Consider the following 21,239-nt stretch of genomic DNA (forward strand, 5'->3'; position numbering starts at 1 on the left):
CCACTGAGTCCCCAAAGTCCATTGTGTCATTCTTATGCCTTTGCATCCTTGTAGCTTAGCTCCCACTTATGAGTGAGAACATACAATGTTTGATTTGCTGTTCTTGAGTTACCTCACTTAGAATAATAGTCTCCAATCCCATCCAGGTTGCTGTGAATGCCATTAACGCATTCCTTTTTATGCTGAGTGGAATTCCATCATATATATACCATTGTTTCTTTATCCACTGGTTGACTGATGGGCATTTGGGTTTGTTCCACATTTTTACGATTGTGAATTGTGCTGCTATAAACATGGGTGTGCAACAAAACAGTTTTGTATAATGACTTCTTGTCCTCTGGGTAGATACCCTGGGGTGGGATTACTGGATCAAATGGCAGTTTTACCTTTACTTCTTTAAGGAATCTCCACACTGTTTTCCATAGTGGTTGTACTAGTTTACATTCCCACCAGTAGTGTAGAAGTGTTCCCTGTTCACCATATCCATGCCAACACCTAATATATTTTTTTATTACGGCCATTCTTGCAGGAGTAAGGTAGTATCGCATTGTGGTTTTGACTTGCACCCAAATGCAATGTAATTGCAATCAAAGGTTCTGTTGAGGGTTGTATGGCATATTCCTGAAAGACAAGGTAAAGTCCTAGCTCCCAGGATCTGTGAATGTGATCTTATTTGGACATAGAGTCTTCACAGATGTAATCAAGTTAAGATGAGGTCATATTGGATTCCACCCTAATATTCATAGGAAGGCTACATGAAGACACAGAGATACACAGGGAAGAAGGCTGGATGATGCTGGATGTGTGATGATGGATGCAGAGATTGGAATGATATAGCTACAATCCCAAGAATGCCAACCATTGCAAGAAGCCACCAGAAGCTCAGGGAGGAGCATGGAACAGAGTCCCTGCTCCAGGCCCCCAGAAGGAACCAACCCTGCTGATATACCTTTTTGGACTTCTGGCCTCTAGAAGTGTGAAAGAACACGTTTCTGTATTTTTTTTTAAATTTTCTAATAAGACTGGCTTTATTCAATGCCCTAGTAAAAATTTTGATGATAAGTAGCCAACAGAATAAAAAGTACAAAATAGGACTGTAGATTTCTAATATATCAAGACAAAGTGCATAATCATGAGTTCATCTCAAAAAACAAAAAACAAAAACAAACAAACAAACAAAAACTAACTATAAAACTGCAGGGTGCCCATAAAAGGTGGCTTACTCCTTATTGTTATACTATCTGATTTTTAAAATGCAGTCTAAAAAACAAGCATGGAGTCTCTCCCTTTGCTACCTCCTTCATACTGATACTTGATGAAAATCTTAATGTATGTGAAACTTTTAAAGCAGAATCAAACTGCCTCTTGGAGAAATGGCAAGTCTTTAGGACAGGCGAGACCCTGCAGGAATGGTACGAAGGCGTGACCACATGGTAGAGAACACACTCTATTAAAAATGTTAAGCTATCTGAAAAATTACGTGCAAGTCTTCAGAATGGCACAAAACAAAGGTTAATGCTTCTTGGGGCACATTTCCTGGAGGGCTTGCTGAGTGTGTAAATAATTGACTTTTGTTTGTGTTCATGACGTTGATGACTTCATCGAAAATCTGCACAATTCAGTTTCAGCTCTGGATTGCTTCAGTTGACCTTTGTGAAGGTTTTTACTGTGTAGATTGGGTGTTTGACTTGTTTTAGCCTATTAGGTTTTTATTTTCTTTCACTCCGTATTAAAAGCAAAGAGGTTTGTGTTCATGTTAAGTGGGTTGGTTTTGGTTTGGCTTTGTTTAGTCAGGCTTTCTGACCATTGAGATATCCTGAACTTAGAGCTCTTCAATCCTGAAATCCTCATGAAAAACCTCTCACTTGAACCCATGAAGGAGGTAGCACAGGATGCAACATAGACAGTCAAGTTACCTTTCTGTTTATTGAGAAATTACTTTCTCCTTCAAGGTATTTGCAACAGAGAGCTCAGTCTGTCCTGCTTTATAATCAGTAGTACAGGTCCGAATCGTCAGAACCTTGGCAAGATCTTAATATTTTAAAGTTACTAACAACTACCTCTAGGGGCAAGTCCATGTGACTGAGTTGCGACAAATTTATTATCATGAGGGAAAACTACGGTAACCAGCCATCTTAAAAAATGCTCCAAACTGGATCACAAGGTCAAGAGATCAAGATCATCCTGGCCAACATGGTGACACACTGTCTCTACTAAAAAAAAAAAAAAAAAAAATACAAAACTTATCTGGGTGTGGTGGTGCATGCCTGTAGTCTTAGCTACTCCTGAGGCTGAGGCAGGAGAATCGCTTGAACCCGGAAGGTGGAGCTTGGAGTGAGCTGAGATTGTGCCACTGTACTCCAGCCTGGTGACAGAGCAAGACTCAAAAGTCCCAACCACTGCTTGTCAGTACAGAAAGACTAAAAACCACATTTCCTTGGAAACTCCCCTAGTTTCATTCATTAGAAGGGGATTTAAAAAAAAGACTTAAAGAGTACTTTACAACAGCATACAGCTTTCCTATGAAGTACTCAGCATCTTAAATATTATATGCTGCTTTTTTTTTAAAATTTATTTTTAATTTTTTTTAAAGCTAGACACTGGCTTCAAAGTTTGTGGGACTAGGGGAAAATCAACCTGTTCAAAACTATTCTAGAAGTTGTCTTTTGGCAGAAGAGCAGGCATATTAAAAATCGAAGGGTCAATTTTTTGCCTTGTGGTCTTTTCAAAATTTAGATTGTTTTTTGTTCCCCTTCTGCATGAAAACCTCAGTGTCTACTCCTGAGTGGGGATGGGCAGTGGTTCTGGCCCCGGCTCCTCTGGCTTCTTGCCAGCTGCTTGCTTGTTTGCTTGCTCTCTCTCTCTCTCTTTCTTTCTTTTGTCTTACTCTATCACCCAGGCTGGAGTGCGGCATCTGGATCTCGGCTCACTGCAACCTCCGCCTCCCAGGTTCAAGTGATTCTCCTGCCTTAGCCTCCCGAGTAGCTGGGATTACAGGCACCCGCCACCACGTCCAGCTAATTTTTGTGTTTTTCGTAGACAAGGGTTTCACCTTGTTGGTCAGGCTGGTCTCAAACTCCTGACCTTAGGTGATCTGCCTGCTCTGGCCTCCCAAAGTGCTGGGATTACAGGCATGAGCCACCGCATCCGGCCCAGCTGCTTTCTCATGACTGCAGCAAGGCTTGAAGAGATGTGTGCTGATGAGGACTTCCTGAAATCAGACTTTATAGATGACCCCACAATATATCTTCTGTCTTTTCCAGTATGTGAACTCTAAAAGGGAAGAAAACCAGAGTTCTGTTAGAAGCAGAAGCTCTCTCTGTATCTGAGCCATCATGTGACTGGTTACTGTAACAAGGAGATTGAGCTGGGGAGGTATTTGAGGTGGTACTGTAAGCATCAGAATTCTGACGTTCAGATTCCTTCTGCAGTTTACTGATCTGGTTGCTTTTTATCCTGTTCCCAGATAGAGTTTTCACTTGCTTTGCTTTCAGTGTACCCTTTAGACTGGATCCAGCCCTTGTATCTACCACGATTCCAGTTCTTTTTTTGATTTTTTTATTCTGCTGGCAACTTCTTCCATTTTTTTACAAGCAGGATACTGGCATTGCAGATGTCTCCTGATCAAATCTCATGCAATCCAAAACAGGTCTGGAAGTCCTTTTCATAGTGTTTACTCTCAGTGAATCGAGAACTGGAGGACTTAGCTCTGCAAATACAGCAGCCCTCTGTACTTCGGTGTATCTTTGACTTATGAAAACCAAACATCTTTTCTTCTGGGCAATAGTCTTCCAAAAGCAGCCTTTCCACCTGCAATAACGTCCTTGAGGTGCGGCGTGCACGCCTGGCCAGCCCCGCCTCAGGCGCCCTCTCCTCCTCAACTGGCTTGTCCAGCCAAATTTCTGTAGTTTTTAAGCCACTCAGTTCGTGATGCTTTGTTGCAGCCATCCTAGGAAACTAGTACAGGCTCCAAACTTGACAAGCTGACTATAAAATCCTAATGAAGAATAAAAGACCAAAAATAAACAAGAGGGAGGAAATGGAGGAGAACTTACTCTGTCAAATATCAAGGCTTGCTGCAAAGCTATGGTTATTGGGACAGTTTTGATATTGACACATGGTTTCTAGGGCAAAGGACCTAGACACAGAGTTATGAGTAGATGGATACTTGAAATATGACACACGAGGCATCGAAATTAATGGAAAAGGATGAATTAGTCAATAATAATGTTGAAACATTGGTTGCAAGTGCATCTATAAAGTCAAATCCTTATATCCCACACAAAAGGAAACTCTAAATGGATTAAATATTCAAATGTGAAAAGCAGACTCTGAACCATGTAGGAGAAAAGAGAGAACATGTTTAACTTCAGATAGGTTAAAAAAAAAAAAAAAAAAAAGATTCGGCTATAAGCAAAAACCAAAATGCTTTTAGTAAATTTTGTGCATGCAAAAAACAAAAAATATTTGACTATAATGACAAAATTAATAAATTCAGCTATATTAACATTTACATTTATTTAACAAAATGCCCCATAGATGAAGTGCAAAGAAAGAAAATCCACAGATTAGGAGAAGAAATTTGTAATCCATATCACTAGGATCCAAAGAGAACTACTAAAAATAGATAAGGCAAAGCCAAAAAATCTAATAGAAAAATAGACAAATGACATGAAGAGGCATGATATGAAGAGGAATCCCTAATGGCAAATATATTTATAAAATTATTCTCAACCTCAAAGCAATCTGGAATGAGAAAATTAGAATAACAGTGAGATCTATTTTATTCCTGCAAGACTGGGAAAATGAAAGTCTAATAACACAAAGTGTTAGGGAAGACGTATGGAAAAAGGAACTTTCATCCTTTGCTGGTGGGTAGGTAAACTGAAAGAACCACTTTGGAGAAGAAATTCTGTGAGCATCAGAATTTCTTAATAAAGCAACACCTAATAAAGTTGAATAATGAGCGCACTGTCTGACTCAGCACTTCCATTTCTTTGGTGTCTAAAGAAACTCAAATGTGCACATAAGCAAGTATGGTCACCCCTTTTGTAGAGAATGAATATGTGACATAATGGGATTCTACAGGGTAATTAAAAATTACTGAAGTGGATTTCATTATTTACAGACCTATCTTAAAAACATAATATTGAATGAGGATAAAAGAAATTGCAAAGGTAGATGAACAGTATGATTTCACTGGAAACTCACCTGGGGCTGGGTGGTCTAGGATGGTTCATTCCCATATCTAGTGGTTGCTGCTGGCTGTTGCTGATCTGGAGGGTCTCACCGGGACGACTCATCCCTGCTCCACTTGGTCCCTCATCCTCTAACCAGGATGGAGTCTCAGGGAAGCTTTCCAAGGTGATGAGAGTAGAGGCTTTTGAGGCTTAGGCTTGAAAGTCACCTAGTGTCACCTCTGCCATTCTCTTGATCAAAGCAAGTCAAAAGACTCTTCTAGATTCAAGAGACGGAGAAACAGCAGTCACCTCTTCATGGCGTGAGCAGTAAAACCACATTGCAAAGAGGCCTGCATAAAGGGATGAGAAGAAAAATTGTAGTCATTTTTTGCAATATCCCTCACTGTACAAAATGGAACTCTTAATCTTCCCCCTAAAAATGTGTCCTCCCTGTTTGTCCCCCTCTAAGTTGACGGAAATTTGAGGTTTCTGGTGGCTCAAGTGAAAACTTTGGATTTATTCTTAACTTTTCTCTTTCTCTCAAATCCCACGCCCTTCCCATTATGAGATAATGTTGACATTATATCAGAAATCTATTCAGTGTCCTACCCCCTCTTATTACCCCCACTGCTATGGGTCTGATGGGAGCCACCAGAAGCTCACTTGGACGATTGAAACAGCTCCCTAATTGCTTTTCTTGCTTCTGCCCTTGCAAAATCCCTTTGAGAAAGACATTCAGTTGGTCATGGTGGCTAATGCTTGTAATCCCAGCTACTTGGGAGGTGAAGGTGGGAAGATTGCTTGAGCTAAGGAATTCAAGACCAACCTGGGCAACATAGCAAGACCCCATCTCAAAAAAAAAAACAAAAATTCAGTTACGGTTTTTGCAGTAGGTTGCAACATGTCCCTGTCTCCCAGTCATCCACATCCTAATCTCTGGAACCTGTGAATATGTTGCTTATATGGTAAAAGGGATATTGCAGGTGGGGAGTGTATCTAAAGACCCACAAGGGCATTTGTTAAGAGGCAAGCAGTAGACAGATGCAGAGAGAGAAGACAGCTTCCTGATGGAAGCAGAGAGAGGCTTGAAGATACCACTTAGCTGGCTTTAAAGATGGAGGAAGGAACGTTTAGCCAAGGCATGATGACTGACTTGAGAAGATGGAAAAGGTGAGAAAACAGATTCTCCCCTCCAGCCTCCAGAGAGACTGATTTTGAACATCTGACCTCCAGAACTATAAGATAATAAATCCAAATGTTTGAGAACCACTGTTGGTGGTAATTTGTTGCAGCAGCAATGGGAAATTTATGTGTCATTCTTTTGCTCAAAATCTCTATATAATCTGTAGTTCCCCTTTTCCCCCTCTTCCTCTTTTTTCTCCCCCTCCAACCAGCACCTCCTTGAGCACACGTTCTAGTCTTTCCCCTCTTTGCTCACCTTACCTCAACCACACAAGCCCCCTAGCTGTTCTTTATACTGCAAGACTTCTTCCTGCCCTAGAGCCTTTGCTTGACTCTAACTTTTTACCCTGGTTACTCATCTCCCAGATACTTTCTTGGTAAAACCGCCCGTCCCACCCTACCATTCTCATTTACCTGGCTCAACATTTTCTGTTCTTTTGTTATAGCACTTATTAAATTCTAACATGTTATATGGCTTGCTTTCAGTTATGCTTATTGTTTGTCATTTGTACCACCACCACTGACCTTTAGCTGGCAGGTAAGCAGGGAAGAACTTCGTTGGTTTCATTCACTGGTGTTTCTGAAGCCCCTAGAACAGTGCCAGAGACATTAGTAGTGACTCAATATATATTTGTTGAATGAATGCATATTTTTAAAAAAATTGCTGGAACTGAACATAAAAATAGATGCACAATAATATGTAGATATAAATATCAATAAATAAGTACTGTATCCATTAACAGGTTAATTAAAAAATAACCTAAGTATCACTTTTGAAGACCTCTGCGTACCTCCCTCAATTACATCCTGTTTTCTTACCACTCAGACAGGAACCTTGCATTTTTATTTGATCATTTCTTTGTTTTTCTTCAGTTTTACCAAATATGTTAGCATTCCTAAACAATGTAATATTCAGATTTATGTTTATTTGGTGTATATGCAGTATATATGTATGTTTGTGTATATGTACATCATTACATGATACTATAGGCATTCTTTTTTGATTCGCTTTTCTTTTTAAACATTAATTCCTCTCTTTTATTATTTTTATTCTATTGTTGTAAGAACACTTAATGTGAGATGTGCCCTCTTAATGAATTTTTAAAGTATACAATACAGTTTGGTTAACTGTTGGTACAATAGCATACAGTGGAGCTCAGAACATATTCATCTTGCATAACTGAAACTTCATACCTATGAATTAGCAACTCCTTATTTGTTCATCCTTCCTGCCCCCAGCAACTAAAATTCTATTCTTGACTTGCTTTTCTATCTTAATATTATGTTCCCAAAAGTTCCATCTTGTTGTGGCATGGAACTGTAATTCAATTGCTTCTCTGCAATAAAGCATTTTATTATAAGAAAATCACATAAAATAATATTTTAATTAATAACATTGTTGAGGGAAATGTGTTATTTCTGCTTTGTGGCTCTGGCAGATGACTTCTATGCCATTCTTTCCTATGTGTCCCTGGGTTACGTGAGCAAGAGTTTCTCTAGGGTACAGCCCTGGGAGTGAAATTGCTGAGTCACAGAGTTTGAACATCTTTAGCTTTACCAATAATGCCAAGTTGTTTTCCAAAGTACTAGTACCAGGTTACCCACCTCTTAGTGTGCTAGTTGTTCATATGTTTGTAGAAACTTGATGTTGAAAGATGTACATTTTTGCTTGTCTTGTGGGTGAGAAATCTCTCTTGTCAAAATTTAAATGTTTATTTCTCTGATTGCTAATGAAATTGAGATGATCTTTTCTCTTATGCTATTGACTACTTGGCTTTTCTCTTCCATGAGCTGCCTGTTGTGTCTTTTGCTGATTTTTATTTTGTATCATTTATGGATATGTCGAAAGTATCTTGTCTTAGTTTGTGGTTTGCCTTTTAATGATTTTTTTTTTATAATTGACTAGAGTTTTAAAATTTAATGCAGTCTTTTATAGTTTGTAAAAAATCCTCTCCCACCCCAAGATAATAAATATATTAGCGTATATGAACCTCTGAAAGTGTAATAGTTTTGCCCTTCACATTTAAGTCGTTAATCTACCTGGAATTGATTTTTGTGAATTGTGTGTGATAGGAGTAAAATTTCAGTTGTTCTATATGGATATCCAATTTTCTATCCAGTCCCCACTGATCTGCAGGGCCAGTTCTGTTATAAATCAAGTTTTCATTATTCTGTTCTCTTTGTGAACTTGTCTGTCGACTGCCTTAAATATTAAATAGTATAGGTCTATATTCTTGATATCTAAGAATTAGGAGTAGAGGAAACTCCTTCTACTTTGTTCTTCTTCAAGAGTTTGCTGGCTATTATTGGTCCTTTGCCCCTCCATTGATGTTTTAAAATATTTAATGAAATTTGAAGATAGCTAACACTTTTGTGAGATTAATTTTCATGAAAGCAGAGAGTATAGTATATCTCTCTACTAATATAGGCCTTCTTTAGTGTCTATCAATAATATTTTTATATATTTTTCTTTTACAGAAGAATGGACAACTTTTGTAGATTTATTCATATGTACATCTTTATATTTTTTAGGCTATGGTAAATGTGATCTCTTTTAAAAAATTACATTTCCTATCTGTTTGCTGCTGATATATAGAGCTATAGTTATTTTGTTTCCTAGTTACAATTCAACTCAAAGATTTGGGGTGTATAACTGATTTATTAAGTAGACTTAATTTTTTTAGAGCAATTTTAGGTTCACAGCAAAATTAGGCAGATGATACAGAGAATTCCTTTCTACCCCTGTCCTCACATAGGCACAGCCTCTGCCACTGTCAGCATCCCCTGCCAGAGTGGTCCATTTGTCACAGGCAATGAACCTACGTCAACATACTATTACCACCCAAAATGCATAGTTTACATTAGAGCTAACTGTTGGTGTTGTGTATTCTGTAGGTTTGGACAAATGTATTTTGTCATGTGTTCATTATTATAGCATCGTACAGAGTAGTATCACTGTCCTAAAAATCCGCTAGGCTTCCCCTATTTATCCCTCCTTTCCTCAACCCCTGGCAATCACAGATTTTTTTTTAACTGTCTCTGTCTACTTGTCCCTTTTTCAGAATGTCATATAATTGGAATCATCCAGTATGTAGCCATTTCAGATTGGCTTCTTTCACTCAGTAAAACTTAAGGTTTCTCCATGTCTTTTCATGGCTTGTTAGCTAATTTCTGTCCAGCACTGAATAATATTCCATTGTCTGGGTGCATTACAGTGTATTTATCCATTCATTTACTGAAGAGCATCTTGGTTGCTTCTACTTTTGGACAATTATAAATAAAGTTGCTTTTTTTTTTTTGGACTTCCACCAAGATGACCAAATAGGAACAGCTCTGGAGTGTAGTTCCCAGCAAGAGTGATGCAGAAGGTGAGTGATCTCTGCATTTCCAACTGAGGTACAAGGTTCATCTCAATGGGACTGGTGGGAGAGTGGGTGTAGCCCAAGGAGGGCAAACCAAGGCAGGGTGGGGTGTTGCCTCACCCGGGAAGTGCAAGGGGCTGGAGAACCCGCTCTTCTACCCAAGGGAGGCCATCAGGGATTTTTCTGGACACTCTGGCACTGCAGCTCAGATACTGTGCTTTTCCCATGGTCTTTACAGCCCACAGACCAGGAGATTCCTGCTGGTTCCCACAACACCAGCACCTCGGGTTTCCTGCACAAAACTGGGGGCTGTTTTAGCCAGCACTGCAGGTTTCCAGCACAAAACTGGGTGGCCATTTTAGCCAGCACCTGGAATGCCTGTGAAACAGAACTGCCCATTCCCCTGAATAAAAAGGGGCTGAAGGCAGGGAGCCAAGTGATCTGGCTTGGCGGGTCCCACCCCCACAAAGACCAGCAAACTGAAACCCACTGGCTAGAGATTTTTGCAGCCAGCACAGCATTTTGAGCTCGACCTGGAACAGTTGCGCTTGGTGGGGGGAGGGGAATCCGCCATTACTGAGGCAGCTCTAATCTTGTCTGTGTAAACAAACTAGCAAAGAAGGTTATACAGCAGTTGGGTGGAGCCCACAGCAGCTCAGCAATGCCTCTGCAGGCAGACTTTGACTAGACAAGGTCTGCTGGGCAGGGCATCTTTGAAAAAAGGCAGCAACCCCTCAGGAACCTATAAATAAAGCCCCACCTTCCCGAGACAGAGCATCTGGGAAAAGGTGCAGTTGTGAGTTCCACTTCAGCAGACTTAAACGTCCCTGCCTAGCAGCTCTGAAGGAAGCAACGAAGCTCCCAGAATAGCATCTGAGCTCTGATAAGGGACAGACTGCCTCCTCAAATGCCTCTGTATATCCAAAGAGTCACCTCATACAGAAGAGCTCTTGCTGATATCTGGCAGATACCATTCTGGGAACAAGCTACCAGAAGAAGCAACAGGCAGCAGTCCTTGCTGTTCTGCAGCCCCCGAGGGTGATTCCCAGGCAAGCAGGGTCTGGAGTGGACCTCCAGCAGTCCTGCAGCAGAGGAGTCTGACTGTTAGAACGAAAACTAAAAAACAGAAAGAAATAGCTTCAACATCAACAGAAAGGATGTCCATTCAGAGACTCCATCTGAAAGTCACCAACTTCAAATCCACAAAGATGGGAAGAAACCAGGGTAAGAAGGCTGAAATCACAAAAAAACCAGAACACCTCTTCTCCTCCAAGGGATCACAACTCCTCACCAGCAAGGGAACAAAACTGGATGGAGAATGAGTTTGACGAATTGACAGAAGCAGGCTTCAGAATATGGGTAATAACAAACTTCTCTGAGCTAAAGGAGCATGTTCTAACCCAATGCAAAGAAACTAAGAACCTTGAAAACAGGTTAGATGAAATGCTTACTAGAATAACCAGCTTAGAGAAGAACATAAACGACTTGATGGAGCTGAAAAACACAGCACAAGAACTTGGCGAAGCATACACAAATTTCAATAGCCAAATTGACCAAGCAGAAGAAAGGATATCAGAGATTGAAGATCAACTCAATGAAATAAAACAAGAAGGCAAGATTAGAGAAAAGAAAGTGAAAAGAAATGAACAAAGCCTCCAAGAAATGTGGGATTATGTGAAAAGACCTTATCTACGCTTGATCGGTGTACCTGAATGTGATGGGGAAAATGAATCCAAGCTGGAAAACACTCTTTAGGATATTATCCAGGAAAACTTTCCCAACCTAGCAAGGCAGAACAACAATCAAATACAGTAAATACAGAGAATACTACAAAGATATTCCTCAAGAAGAGCAAAGCCAAGGCACATAATTGTCAGATTCACCAGGGTTAAAATGAAGGAAAAAATGCTAAAGGCAGCCAGAGAGAAAGATTGGGTCACCCATAATGGGAAGCCCATCAGACTCACAGGGGATCTATTGGCAGAAATCCTACAATCCAGAAGAGATTGGGGCCAATATTCAACATTCTTAAAGAAAAGAACTTTCAACCCAGAATTTCATATCCAGCCACACTAAGCTTCATAAATGAAGGAGAAACAAAATAGTTTATGGACAAGCAATTGCTGAGAGATTTCATCACCACCAGGCCTGCCTTACAAGAGCTCCTGAAGGAAGTGCTAAACATTGAAAGGAACAACCAGTAGCAGCCACTGCAAAAACATAGCAAATGGTAAAGACCATCGAGACAATGAAGAAACTGCATCAACTAATGGGCAAAACAGCCAGCTAGTATCAAAATGGCAGAATTAAATTCACACATAACAATATTAGCCTTAAATATAAGTGGGCTAAATGTCTCAGTCAAAAGACACAGACTGGGAAATTGGATAAAGAGACAAGATCCGTTGGTGTGCTGTATTCAGGAGACCCATCTCATGTGCAAAGACACCCATAGACTCAAAATAAAGGGATAAAGGAAGATTTACCAAGCAAATGGAGAGAGAGAGAAAAAAAAAAGCAGAGATTGCAATCCTAGTCTCTGATAAAACAGACCTTAAACCAACAAAGATCAAAAGAGACCAAGAAGGGCATTACATAATGGTAAAGAGATCAATGCAACAAGAAGAGCTAACTATCCTAAGTATATATGCACCCAACACAGGAGCACCCAGATACATAAAGCAAGTTTTTAATGACCTACAGAGAGGCTTAGACTCTCACACATTAATAGTGGGAGACTTTAACACTCTACTGTCAGTAAACACTCAGACAGATCAATGAGACAGAAAATTAACAAGGATATCCAGGACTTGAACTCAGATCTGGACCAAGCAGACCTAATAGACATCTGCAGAACTCTCCACCCCAAATCCACAGAATATACATTCTTCTCAGCACCAAATCACACTTACTCTGAACTTGACCACATAATTGGAAGTAAATCACTCCTCAGCAAATGCAAAAGAACCGAAATCATGACAACCAGACTCTCAGACCACAGTGAAATCATATTAGAACTCAGGATTAAGAAACTCACTCAAAACCACATAACTACATGGAAACTGAGCAACCTGCTCCTGAATTACTACTGGATAAATAATGAAATGAACAAAGATAAAGATGTTCTATGAAACCGATGAGAACAAAGACATCATGTACTAGAATCTCTGGGACACATTTAAAGCAGTGACTAGAGGGAAATTTATAGCACTAAATGCTCACATGAGAAGTGAGGAAAGATCTAAAATTGACACCCTGTCATCACAATTAAAAGAACCAGAGGAGTAAGATCAAACAAATTCAAAAGCTAGCAGAGGATGAGAAATAACCAAGGTCAGAGCAGAACTGAAGGAGATAAAGATACAAAATACCCTTAAAAAAAAATCAATGAATGCAGGAGCTGGTTTTTTGAATAGATCAACAACATAGATAGTCTACTGGCCAGACTAACAAAAAAGAAAAGAGAGAAGAATCAAATAGTTGCAATAGAAAGTGATAAAGGGGATATCACCACCAATTCCACAGAAATACAAACTATCATCAGAGATTACTACAAGCACCTCTATGTACATAAACCGGTAAATCTAGAAGAAATGGATAAATTCTTGGATACTTACACCCTCCGAAGATTAAACCAGGAAGAAGCTGAATCCCTGAATAGACCAATAGCAAGGTCTGAAGTTGAGGCAGCAATTAATAGCCTACGAACCAAAAAAAGTCCGGGACCAGATAGATTCACAGCTGAATTCTACCACATATACGAAGTGGAGCTGGTACCATTCCTTTTGAAACCATTCCAAACAATATAAAAAAACAAAATCTTCCCTAACTCATTTTTTGAGACCAACATCATCCTGATACCAAAACCCGGCAGAGATAAAACTGAAAAAAGAAAACTACAGGCCAATATCCATGGTGAACATCGATGTGGAAATCTTCAATGAAATACTGGCAAACCAAATCCAACAGCACATCAAAAAGCTTATCCATCACGATCAAAGTGGCTTCATCCCAGGGATGCAAGGCAGGTTCAACATACACAAATCTATAAATGTAATCCATCACGTAAACAGAACCAAAGACAAAAACCACCTGATCATCTCAATAGATGCAGAGAAGGCCTTCGACAAAATTCAACAGCCCTTTATGCTAAAAACTCTCAATAAACTAGCTATTGATGGAACATATCTCAAAATAATAAAAGGTATTTACGACAAACTCACAGTCAATATCATACTGAATGGGCAAAAACTGAAAGCATTCCCTTTGAAAACTGGCAGTAGACTAGGGAGCCCTCTCTCACCACTCCTATTCAACATAGTATTGGGAGTTCTGGCCAGAGCAATCAGGCAAGGAAAAGAAATAAAGCATATTAAATTAGGAAAAGAGGAAGTCAAATTGTCTCTGTTTGCAGATGACATGATTGTATATTTAGAAGACCCCATCTTCTCAGCCCAAAATCTCCTGAAACTGATAAGCAACTTCAACAAAATCCCAAGATACAAAACCAGCATGCAGAAATAACAAGCATTCCTATACGCCAATAGCAGATAAACAGAGAGCCAAATCATGAGTGAACTCCCATTCACAGTTGCTACAAAGAGAATAAAATACCTAGGAATACAATTTCTAAGTGATGTGAAGGACCTCTTCAAGGTGAACTACAAACCACTGCTCAACAAAATAAGAGAGAACACAAATGGATGGAGAAACATTCCATGCTCATGGTTAGGAAAAATCAATATTGTGAAAATGGCCATAGTGCCCAAAGTAATTTATAAATTCAATGCTATCCCCCATCAAGCTACCACTGACCTTCTTCACAGAACTGAAAAAAAAAATCTCTCTCTTTTTTTTTTTTTTTTTTTTTTTTTTGAGATAGAGTCTCACTCTGTCACCAGGTGCCAGGCTGGAGTGCAGTGGCACAATCTCGGCTCACTGCAACCTCTGCCTCCTGGGTTCAAGCAATTCTCCTGCCTCAGCCTCCCGAGTAGCTGGGATTGCAGGTGCATGCCACCACGCCATGCTAATTTTTGTATTTTTAGTAGAGACGGGGTTTCACCATGTTGGCCAGGATGGTCTCGATCTCTTGACCTTGTGATCTGCCCACCTCAGCCTCCCAAAGTGCTGGGATTACAGGCTTGAGCCACTGTGCCCTGCCTGGAAAAAAACATCTTAAACTTTGTATGGAACCAAAAAAGAGCCTGCATAGCAAAGACAATCCTAAGCAAAAAGAACAGAGTTGGAGGCATTATGCTACCTGACTTCAAACTATATTGCAAGGCTACAGTAATCGAAACAGCATGGTACTGGTACCAAAACAGAAATATAGACGAATGGAATGGAACAGAGGCCTTGGAAGCAATGCCACACATCTGCAACCATCTGATCTTGGGCAAACCTGACAAAAACAAGTAACGAGGAAAGGATTCCCTATTTAATAAATGGTGCTGGGAAAACTGGCTAGCCATATGCAGAAAGCTGAAACTGGATCCCTTCCTTACACCTTATACAAAAATTAACTCAAGTTGGATTAAAGATTTAGACATAAGACCTAACACCATAAAAACCCTAGAAGAAAACCTAGGCAATGCCATTCAGGACATAGGCACAGGAAATGACTTCATGACTAAAACACCAAAAGCAATGACAACAGAAGCCAAAATAGACAAATGGGATCTAATTAAACATAAGTGCTTCTGCACAGCAAAATAAACCATCAATAGAGTGAACCAGCAACCAACAGAATGCGTAAATTTTTTGCAATCCACCCATCTGACAAAGGGCTAATATCCAGAATCTACAAAGAACTAAAACAAATTTACAAGAAAAAAACAACCGCATCAAAAAGTGGGCAAAGGATATGAAGAGACACTTTTCAAAAGAAGACATTTATGCAGCCAACAAACATATGAAAAAATGATCATGATCACTGGTCATTAGAGAAATGCAAATCAAAACCACATTGAAATATCATATCATGCCAGTTAGAATGGTGGTCTTTAAAAGATCTGGAGACAACAGATGCTGGAGAGGATGTGGAGAAATAGGAACACTCCTACACAGTTGGTGGGAGTGTAAATTAGTTCAACCATTGTGGAAGACAGTGTGGCAATTCCTCAAGGATCTAGAACTGGAAATTCCATTTGACCCAGCAATCCCATTACTGGTTATATACCCAAAGGATTATAAATCATTCTATGATAAACACACATGCACACGTATGTTCATCACAGCACTGTTTACAATAACAAAGACTTGGAACCAACCCAAATGCCCATCAATGATAGATTGCATAAAGAAAATATGGCACATATACACCATGGAATACTATGCAGCCATAAAAAAAGATGAGTTCATGTCCTTTGCAGGGACGTGTATTAATCTGGAAACCATTATTCTCAGCAAACTGACACAAAAACAGAAAACAAAACACCACATGTTCTCACTCATAAGTGGATGTTGAACAATGAGAACACATGGACACAGGGAGGGGAACATCACACACTGCAGCCTACTGGGGGGTAAGGGGCTAGGGGAGGGATGGCAGGGGATGGAAGGATTGGGGAGGGATAACGTCAGGAGAAATACCTAATGTAGGTGACGGGGGTATGGATGCATCAAAACCACCATGGCATGTGTATACCTATATAACAGTCCTGCGTGATTTGCACATGCACCCCAGAACTTAAAGTGTCATAAAAATAAAAATTAAAAAAATAATGAAGTTGCTATAAGCATTCACATGCAGGTTTTTGTGTGGATGGTTTTTTGAACATTGAGTTAGTATCCAGCAGCATTACTAAATTCTCCGTAATTCTAATGATTTGTCTGTACTTAGGGCTTTCTACATAGATAAGCATATCATCTATGGATACCTTTTTTTATAATACAGTTTGAAAAATTTAAAATTTTAACTGAAGGATTTATTCCTTTTATATTTATTGAAATTGCTAGTATATTTGAATTTAAATCTACTGTATTATTTTGTGCTTTCTGTGTCTTACATTTTTTTGTTTCTTTTGTATTTTAAATGTATACCCTCCATATTGGTTCTCCCTCTCTCTCTCTCTCTCTCTCTCTCTCTCTCTCTCTCTCTCTGTCTCCACCCTCTCAGTATTTGGAAGTTGTATACTATTTCCATTTTTTTAAAGATATTACTCTATAACATTAAGATGTAAAATGTAATTTGCAAAGTCTAAAGACAATCAATATTTACCATTCTCTAAATCAGTGTAAGAACCTTAGAACACTCATTCATTCAACTTCAATCCTGACTAGAAAGTCATTATTGTCTTTATTTTACTATTTTGTTAAAAGCCCACTGACATTATTATTATTGTTTTAATCAGTGGTATGATTTAGCCACATGATTACATTCTTTACTCATCATTCTTTTTGCATCTCAGAATTTCTATTTGAGATTTCTTTCTGCCTGAATTACATCCTTTCAAATTATTTTTTTTACTAAGAAAGTATTATATTCCCCTTAGCATATTAAAGGCAGTCATTCATTGGCTTCTACACTCATATTTTTGTTGAGAAGTCAGCCGTCAGGATTATTTGAAGGCAATCTGCTTTCCACTTTATTCTTTGCTGGCTGCTTTTATAATCTTCTCGTTGTCTTTGGTATTCTGCAGTTTGCTCATGTTGTACTTGGGTGCGGATTTCTTATTTTTTCTGATTCTTTTTTATCCAGAATTATTTGGACTAGGGCCTCTGTATAAGTTCTGGAAAAATTTTTAGACTTTATTCCTCCAGATACTGTCTCTCTCCCATTATCTCTGTCCTCTTCTCTTTGAACTCTGATGACACACCTGTTAAATCTTCATACTTCTTCTTCCATGTCTTCTGATCTCTCTTTTGTCTTTTCCATCTCTTTAACTCCTTGTGCTACATTTGGGTAATTTTTAAGTTACAAGTTAAACAAATCTGTCTTCAATTGCTTTCAATATGTTGTAATCTGATTTTTTAATTTCTTTTCTTTTTTTGAGACAGAGTTTTGCTCTTGTCAACCAAGCTGGAGTGAAGTGGTGTGATCTTGGCACACTGCAACCTCCGCTTCCTGGGTTCAAGTGATTCTCTTGCCTCAGCAACCACCACCCCCCCGCCCCCAACTAAGTAGCTGGGAGGACAGGCATGCACCACCATGCCTGGCTAATGTTTTGTATTTCTGGTAGAAACGGAGTTTCACCATGTTAACCAGGCTGGTCTCAAACTCCTGACCTCAGGTGATCTGCCCACCTCGGCCTCCCAAAGTGCTAGGATTACAGGCGTGAGCCACTGTGCCCGGCTGATTTATTAAATTTTAATTTTAAGTCATTACATTTTTATTTCTTGAAGTTGTAGTTGGTTCTTTTTCAACTCTGACAATCGTTTCAGATCTGATTTAGCTGTGTGTTTTGCGTGCTTGATCTCACTCACGATTCCTTATTTTCTTCTGTGTTTTGTAATTTTGATTGTCGTACTCTTTGGAATTTTATCTTGGGGCATTTCTACACTACAAATTAAAGTTGCCCAATTTTCCTTCTTTAAGGATTCCTCTTTTACTTGGATTTCAGATGTTTATCATTAGAGCTTTATTCCTTTGGCATAAATCAAATGACTTTGTGTTGAGTTAAATACCTGGTAGAGCTCATGTATAGAGTCATTATCAGTCATTTATATGTTCAAGTAAATGAGTGTATCATGTATTTTTCTAAGAGAGAGGTTTGTAAAGGGGTTATAAAGGAAGAAGTGGGTATAAAGAATCTGAAATCTTCCTCCCCTCAGATAAATTGGATCAAAAGCCTGAACACAAATGAGTTCGGGAGAAAAGACAAAAAGAACATATGAAAAAAGGCAAATTTTCCCCGCCTCACAATTTTGTTAGGCTTGGCTTGGATCTGGCCCAAGACACTTTTCTTATTGACTCTCAGGTCATACTGTGCTGCATGAGTTTGCTCACAGAAGACGAACAAAGTTTCAGGCAGAAATCACAAGCCCAGTTCATCAGTAGAGCCAGTCTGGGAGACTGGGAAACAGCATCTAGGGATTTGGGAGGGGGTGATCAGTCCAACAGCGCATGAGGCTATATTGAGTAAGTAAGCGAGTTTGCTCAGGAAGTGCCTAAAGAGAGGATAAACAGAGGGGACAAAGACGACCTCAATATGATAGGTTCCACCCTCTGGCTTGGGCATATGTTCTTAGCAAAAGAAGCTTCGCTGGCACTCAGCTAGGAGGGAGGCACTTGCCAGGTGTTGGAGGGCTTGGCCCCCTTCCCACCCTCCCCATCCTCTCTGGCCTTGGCCATCTCCCACAGCCTTGATAGTCACCAGTGTGTCAGCTCAGCTGACCGTCTGCCATGCAGGGGAATGTTGTATTGAAGAGTATGAGTTTGGAGTCAGAAATTGGTCTGCATTCCCACCTCCACCATTTGCTTATCTGCTGAATGACTTTGGGAAAATTATATTAATAAAAATAAAATTATGCAATAATTATATGGGGGGAGAGACGGATAAATAGGGGAAGCCCAGGGGAGTTTTAGGGCAGTGAAACTACTAGGTATGTTGCTATAATAATGAACACATGTCAATATACATTTGTCGAAACCTAGAGAATGTACAACACCAAGAGTAAACTCTAATATAAACTATGGATTTTGGGTGGTAATAATGTGTTGATGTGTGGGTCCATTGACTCTGACAAACGGACCACTCTTGCGGGGGATGTTGATGGTGGCAGAGGCTGTACCTGTGTGGGAACAGGGGTAGAAAGGAGCTCTCTGTATCTTCTGCTCAATTTTGCTGTGAATCTCAATCTTGGGTACAATAATTGGGCATGCTATTCAGGTGACAGGTACATGAAAAGCCCAGACTTCACCAGACTATTCACACATGTAACCAAAACCACATATATTCCTAAAGCTATTGAAATAAAACAGTTAAAAATAACAAATACAATAAAATGCTTTTTGCTCTATTTGTTTTCATTTCCCCGATGAGAAAAATAATGGACTAAATCTTTATTTGCTTTACATTTTAATAGAAACAATAAGTCAGAAGCCAGATTTAAGAATAATTAACAAATTGGTCATTCTTATCTATATTTACTCTTATCACCATGAGACAAGCTTATTGTTTTTGTTTGGCTAATTTGTACTTTAGTTAGAGGCTATTAAATCATTAATAATGGTTTTGAATTATATAAGTCTGTCAAACCAGGAAGCTAAATTTAATCCACACATTCAAGTGGAAACATCTCTGGCTAAGGTAATAAAGCATAATTAATTTTTTTTATTTTTAAAGTTTTAAGTTCAGGGGTACAAGTGCAGATGTGTTATCCAGGTACACTTGTGCCATGGGAGGTTGTTGTGCAATTATTTCATCACCCAGGTACAAAGCCTAGTACCCATGAGTTATTTGTCCTGATCCTCTTTCTCCTCCCAGCCTGCATTCTCTGATAGGTGCCACTGTGTGTTGTTCCCTTCTATGTGTCCATGTAATAAAATGCTTAAAAAAATAAAAATAAAAAGTCTCTAAGATCCGCCGTTTGTATCTATAAAAACATGAATAATCATGGTTCTATGGTACTCTGTCTACCTAGTGGGGCTATGAGGGTAACTCGGGTGACTCTTTTAAAGTGTTGACCACTGCTTAGAACATAGACTGTGCCTTATAAACATTAATTAGATTATTGTACTTGGTTCCTCTGTGGCCTTATCTACTTGTATGCCTCTAGGCACAGGACGCCAAGATCTTTAACTGTGGCCCCAGCCTTCCTCCAGAGAACTAGAATCCTCTCTCTGTGCACTGGACATCTACGACATCTGGATGCCACTTCCAACTCAGTAGATCCCTGATCAAACTTCCAAATCTTCTTATTTCAGGAGAATCTTCTGAGACTAGAGACTTCTGCCTTGTTGCCCGTATCCAATGGGTTACTACATTCTCTTAGTTTTTCATTTTTACTGTCCCATGCCAGATCATTGCAATAGCTCTCCAACCACAGAGTTACTTTCAGTGTGTCCTTCTCCCCCTGCCTTTTTGTTTTTGTTTTTGAAATGGAGTCTTGCTCTGTCTCCCAGGCTGGAGTGCAGTGGCACAATCTCGGCTCACGGCAACCTCTGTGTCTCCTGGATTCAAGCGATTCTCCTCCCTCAGCCTCCCTAGTAGCTGGGATTTACAGGCATGCACCATCACACCCATCTAATTTTTCTACTTTTAGTAGAGATGGGGTTTCATCATATTGGCCAGGCTGGTCTTGAACTCCTGACCTCAGGCAATCCACCCGCCTTGGCCTCCCAAAGTGCTGGGATTACAGGCATGAGCCACCATGCCCAGTCCTTTCTCTCTTTTAACCCCCTCAAATCCAGCCTCAAGTAGCTCTCTGAAGACTTTCCTAATTGCTCCAAATTCAGGAGATTTTTGTTTCTTTTAAACTCCATATAGTGCTGATTTTCTGCCCCCAGTCCCCCCAATTTAGTATTCTACTTTATCTTTTAGTTATCTTTTTTTTTTTTTTTTTTTTTTTTTTG

At 39.5% G+C, this 21,239-nt stretch overlaps 1 pseudogene; it reads right to left on the reverse strand.

Moving 5' to 3' along the window:
- Positions 1 to 2,775: 2,775 nt before the first annotated feature.
- On the reverse strand, positions 2,776 to 3,861 carry LOC116558232 (annotated as a pseudogene).
- Between the last annotated feature and the right edge of the window lie 17,378 nt (positions 3,862 to 21,239).

Source organism: Sapajus apella, unplaced genomic scaffold (assembly GCF_009761245.1).
Source record: "Sapajus apella isolate SASKATOON/1434 unplaced genomic scaffold, GSC_monkey_1.0 scaffold21, whole genome shotgun sequence".
Taxonomy (NCBI): Eukaryota; Metazoa; Chordata; class Mammalia; order Primates; family Cebidae; genus Sapajus; species Sapajus apella.